We start from the raw sequence: 6,390 nt of genomic DNA on the forward strand, positions 1-6,390 counted from the left end.
GAAAAAAGAGAATATATATATATATATATATATATGCCGACCAGAGGCGAGGTAATCTTGTATAATGTAAGTATCCTTGTTGAGCATAGGGCCTCCAGGGCCTACTCTCTCCATAGAAGAATAATGCTACGGATACAATAATTTACATAATATTTTTCATAACAGTTGAGTTAGTCAATTTTTATAGATTTTCATTTGGCCCATAATTGACATTATTTTTTACCTACTATTAACAACTTGCGACCTAGGTTGCTATTAAATCTTTTGTAAAGCCAAGAGGCTCCAATTTACACTGAAACTTCTAACCCCATATATATGTTGAAATAAGTGTGCCTCTACACACTTAAACTCATAGATAAACTCATAAAAAAAGTTCCAAGTATGTCTACCGGTAGCTTTATAGTAATTTTTCATTGATTTTCATCTTAATCCACCATTAACATCATTTTATTATTTAACATTAATTTACAACTTATCATTTCAACATCTATGAGATATTTATAAAAATTATTTGACTATAGAATTATTAATTGCTTGATGATCGCTTAACCCAAAAAGAAGCTGTTAAAGTATTGAAGGGCTTATTGGTTTAATCTGGTCTCCACCAAAAACCGAAAAAGTAAGAAGAAAGAATATGGTAGCTAGAGATGAAAGTTGCTTTGAGTACACCATCCAAATCTAGGATCGGATATTATTGAAATGATAATAGAAAAGTAGCTACAAGTACAACATTAAAGAGAGATATCGAAGGATCTCAAAGTGCAATTTATAGTAAACCACAAGTGTAAGGCCCTTGTGTTGCAGGCAACCATTCATCTCCTTGAATAAAATTGCAAACAGTGAACTGATTCGCCTCATCTTCATTCATGACATGGTAACCAGGCCATGTAACTCGGCTGCTAGTGTCTGATCCTGGCCCCGTGTTATCATATTCTCCATAATATAATGTATCAAGAGCAAAGTCAGTGTCATTCCATGTGTAGTAAGAATGGTGCTGAGCTCATGTGGTGGCAAGTTGGATTTGCAGAATGATGGGTGGGGTGTGGAGTTGCAAATGATACGTGGGGAAGTAGAGGAGCTAGCAAGAGATGGAGAGAAGGAGAAGAGCATGAATAGGAGAAAAGTGTTGCACAATGGGGAGAGTTTGGAAGCCATTGTCATAGAAATGTGTTTGCAAAATAGGTGTAGCAGGTCAGTCCTATAAAGAGAATACAATCATGCATACATGAATGATACATGAAAGAAATAGTTATCTTACCATGTGCTCAAAAGCGTGTTTATCTCAGTCTGTACATTTTGTTATTTATTTACGGAGAATGATAACCAACACCGCCTGATGCTGGTTAAGTGCAGAAAAAACAAAAAAAAAATTGCAGAAAAAGTCAAAAAAATTCTGAATACTACTACAAAACTGAAAAAATGACATGAATTGCAAAAAAAAAAAGACAAAAATTATGTCAGAAAAAAGTAAAAAAATTTATAGTTAACGGGCACCATGCGGTGCCTGCTAACACACCCCTTTATTTAAATGTTAGTGTTCTGTTTCTCAAAAAAAAAAATGTTAGTTTTCCAATACGGTATTTATCTTGTTGTATATGTTTTTTTCTGGCATACAAAGATTCGAGGTTTGGATAAACTCAAGATCATGTGCATTACATTAATCTGTTGATCATGTGGCTTGAATAAATCATTCTTAGCCTCACTTTGGATACAGTTTTTCTCTCCTTGCTTATTGTTTACTTGTTGAATGCTAGTTAAAAAATGGTTATACTTGGGGGAAAAATGAGAATTATAAATTTTAACTAAAAATTTAAAAAAAAAAAACAAAAAAAAAAGACTCTATTTTGATGAGAAATGTTGACGTTGGCTATGTTTTGGAATCCTATTCCTTCTAAGTTTAAGTTGTGTACCATAATAACTCTTGCCAACTTGGAGTGTTATGCATATTTCATATTTGCCCTCTTTCGTTATCTTTAAGCTAAAATGTTTGTAAATTCACATAGAGGATTTTGGGTGAATTTAGGATTGATTTTTCTAATAATGTCTTTGTTTTTTTTTGTTTTTTTGTTTTGTAATTTCTCTAATTTCTTAGGTTTTTTTTTAATCGCTACTAATAAATGTAGGCTATTGTCAAACCACATAAATCCATAGTATTCTTCTCTTAGGTGTAATGTTTATTTTATTTTCTATTATTTTATCCCCATCATCTGTTTGTGAGATTTTATATAAGCTCAAATCATAATAATGGGCCCAAGGGCATCCCTCCACCCCCCCCCCCCCCCCCCCCGAATTTTTTATTTTTTATATGTTATTTTGTTAAAATTTAAATTTTTAATAGTTTAGTCTCCTAAAAAATATCAATTGGCCCCCTTAAAAAAACTAATCTTTTATGGAAATAAATAAGTTACAAATTATAGTTTCTAATATAAAATAAAAATAAAAATAACAATGAGATTACTAATAAAGTATACAAATGGTATAAAAAATTTAAAAACCCTACCCAAATTCATTATTTTTGTGAGAATAATACATGATTATACTTTAGTGAATACAATTATATTTAAGGCATTTGGCCAAATTAAATAAAATTAATTGTCAAACTCTAAAATAAAATACCTCTATGGTATGAGTAATAAAATACTGTCTAATGAGTTTTAAGTTTTGTCAACCTGGTTTCAACAATGCACTTTTTGAATCATGTATCAATATGCTTAGCTATATGTTTTCATTATTTTTTTTTTTAGTAGACAAGGTTNGCAAAGTCAGTGTCATTCCATGTGTGCCAACCTAAAGGATTAATTAGACTATCCATAAAGATTGCATATAAACAGTTGTTGAATACTCCTTCCATGGCCTTCCAAGGTATGTTTCTGTTCCATTTAATTCCTCAGCTGCCCTAATGCTACAAAGATGTATGGAAGTCCCAGTATTTTGATTTAGATCTGTTTTGCCTTGCGCAGTGATAACATTGTACTGGCCATGTAATGGAAGTCGTAGATAAATGTTGCAATCTTGGAACACAACTGCTGCGTTGCCAAATATGAAATCAATTGTACCATAAATATCACATTCTTTATAAAATTGCCTAAGAGAATGGGTATATAATGTGTCTTGATAGCCTTCAAAACTGCATTTATAAAATGTGGACAGGTCAGCCCCATTTCGTACAGCCACAGCTTGGTACTTGCTTGGCCCGGCTGTGTTACGAAGGTAATTTCCTTAGCAACAAACCCTTGCCCAACTACAGCTGCAATTAATGGAAATTATAGTGTATAAAATTATAGATCATCATAATTAAGTTAGTATCATAAATTATTCAAAGGAAGAGAGATGGGTTTTATCACAAGGATAAAATTTAGATACAGTTTTTTAAGTATAATACACTAGTTTCTTCAATTAGATTTAAACATATAGTTGCATTAATTTTATTGTCCTTTAAAAAGATAATATAGTTTGTATTTTATTGGTCAATACACTATATGTTTAAATTTTATTGAAAATTTTAATATTTTTCATTTAGAAACTATACTTAATTTCTATCCAATCAACAATTTAGTTTTCAAAAAAAAAATTATAAAATTTAAGATAATATGGCGTACAATATATATTCAACCTTTTTAGAGGTTATCATGTCTAGCTAATCTTTATATAAGATTACATCTTTTAACTAATCTTTTATATATATAAAAGATGCAATATTAAATGTAATATAAGATATTCTTATTTAATATATATTTTTTGTAATAATTAATCAATAGTTAATTAAGATTTTGTAGATATGATACCAATAAAATAATATAAATAATATGTACCATAGAATGACCCAAAAAACATATAACATCACCCAAAGTTATTATATTGTAGCTTACAAATGTTGCAGAGTCGAATGTACTCGAACCATCGACATAATTGTGATCGCCTGTGATCACAGTCCGGCCAATACCTTCCCCAATCATCATCAAATAGTGCTTGTTAGAGTCGACGGAAACATACTCATTATAAACCCGCTGCAATGTAAATGACAAAGTATCCAGCACTAATATCAGTCTTTTCTGGTGCAGCAGCCACAGCATCATTGATAGTGGTGAAGTCTCCACTACCATCCGGGTTCACAAACACCGTTTGGCTCACCATACATTGCCAAAAGTTGTTTGAAGCATCCTTCTTCCAGATATGGACAATTTTAAAGGCAAAAGACCCTTCATTATCTTTTCCATATTGGGAAACATTATGTGCTTTTTTTCTTTTGGCCATGGGAAACTCTCAGGATTTATCTTTGGAACCCAACCTTGCTTAAAAAGAGCAAGTGATATGCTATGAAGCTTAGTTCCATTAGAGAGAGGACCCAAGAGACCATTTTTAAGGCTAGAGTCTAACTCAGATGTTAACTCTTGCAGGCCATCAGAACACGTTTCTTGGTTTGTCAAAGTGGCACTAAGCAATGTATGCAAATCCTCGGTTTGTTTTTTTTTTTTTTTTCCTTTTCTTTTCATATTTTTCAAGTACTTGGTCTTTTGATATTTGTAATAAGGAAGAGCAAAAGGTTACATAAGATGTAAGCAGTAAAGAAAATCAAGTTTTTCGAGATTTTCGTTAGAGTGACAGTTTCCTAAAATATAATGATTCATAATTGGTGCATTGCTTTATTATTTGTGGGTCAATTATTTTATATGCTAGGTATCTAGTGTATTCCACAAATTTGTTAGTATTGTGAGCCACAATGAAATTATTTCTTTGAAGTAAAATTTCAAATGCTTATAAGTTTATAGGTTTCATTAGAGCAAAAATTATCTCATAATTAAGACATAAATAAAACTAAAAAAAATATTACAAATATAACATAAGTGATCAATTTAAATTCAAATTTTTATATAAAACTTACAAATATTTCAACTACTTAATTAATAATATGTGAATTATTCAATTTTATATGAAAAAATCAGTATATATATAAATTTATCAAGTTAAACATCGAAAAAAAAAGTTATTGAACTAAGAATTTTTCTATAAATTTTTTTCAATAACTTTTTTTAGTTCTCTCACAAATTGTTTTCAAAAAAAATTGTGATCACGTTTTCAAACAAAATAGCAAATTTATACATAACTACATAGGAGTGTACGTGTATGCGTGTATATCATTTTGTGATATTGTGTCATACAATATTATTTTGGTTCTAGAGTTCCCTCCCTCCCCAAAGGGAAAATTTCTAGCTCTATCTCCATCTCTGATCCTACATTTCTTTTATATATGCACATGTGGCACGAGCATTTTGAATTGAAAAACCATCTTTAGAAATATAATCTAAGTGCTCAATTATTAGACTTTTAGGAAAGGAATCTTAGTTAGAAAATCATTATCTCCATGCATTTTGTTACTTTAAGTTGAGTATTAGTAGTGCGACAGTTTTTTGAGGAATATAAATTCTTTATTCCATTTTTTTGTTTTTTTATTTTAAACGTTGGTTATTTTATAAAGATTTTTTAAAGTTATTGTTCCAATAAGGTATTTATCTTGTTGTATCTTGTATATAATTTTTTCTGACATACAAAGATACGAGGTTTAGATAAACTCAAGCTCTAGCCTCTAGGTCATGTACGTACATTACATTAATCAGTTGATGTCACTTGAATTTAAATATAACTGATAGTTAATCTGACTTTGGATAACATACTCTCAATTTGAATATTTCTTTAGATGTATTTAGATGCAGTTTTTCACTCATTGCTTATTGCGTACTTGTTGAAATATGATTATACCTAGGAAAAAAAAAATTGAGGCTTTAAAAACTGTATAAGAAAAAATAAATTAAAATGTTAAAATGAAAAAGTATAACAAACGACTCCATTTTGGTTAGAAATGCTGCCGTTGGCTATGTTTTGGAATCCTATTTCCTTCTAGGTTTTAGTTATGCCGACTTGAAACTAAAACAAAATGTGTCATAAAAAGTGTCATAATAAGTGAGGCTGAAAAGCTACCTACTCTGCCATTACCTATAAGAAAGGACTGAGAAGAGAGCTAAAGGAAAGGGGATTCACATCCCGTGCAATACCTAGGGTATTGCATGGGGTGCAATAGTTCTAATATCAACCACTGATTTAATCCAATGGTTGTAAAGGGCTGCCACGTCATCGATCCGTGTCTCATTTTTTTTTTTTTCTCCACTTTTTCCCACTTCACTTCTCTTTCTCTTTCACTTTCAGATTCACCAAATTTCAAAAAATTTCTCTTCCACCAAACCTTGCCGTACGTGGGACACCGGCGTCGAATCTTCATGATCATGGCTACAAATGGAAGCTTCTGAGGCCCACACGACCACCACCACGGTGCTTGCCGGCCTGACCTTCTCCTCTCCCAACGTCTCCTTGTTTTCTCGTTCTCTCCTTCTCTCA

At 31.3% G+C, this 6,390-nt stretch overlaps 1 pseudogene; it reads right to left on the bottom strand.

Annotated features, from left to right (window-relative positions):
* Positions 1-3,595: 3,595 nt before the first annotated feature.
* On the bottom strand, positions 3,596-4,493 carry LOC136064433 (probable pectinesterase/pectinesterase inhibitor 20; annotated as a pseudogene).
* Positions 4,494-6,390: the final 1,897 nt, after the last annotated feature.

This window comes from Quercus suber, unplaced genomic scaffold, assembly GCF_002906115.3.
Source record: "Quercus suber isolate HL8 unplaced genomic scaffold, Cork oak 2.0 scaffold_688, whole genome shotgun sequence".
NCBI lineage: Eukaryota > Viridiplantae > Streptophyta > Magnoliopsida > Fagales > Fagaceae > Quercus > Quercus suber.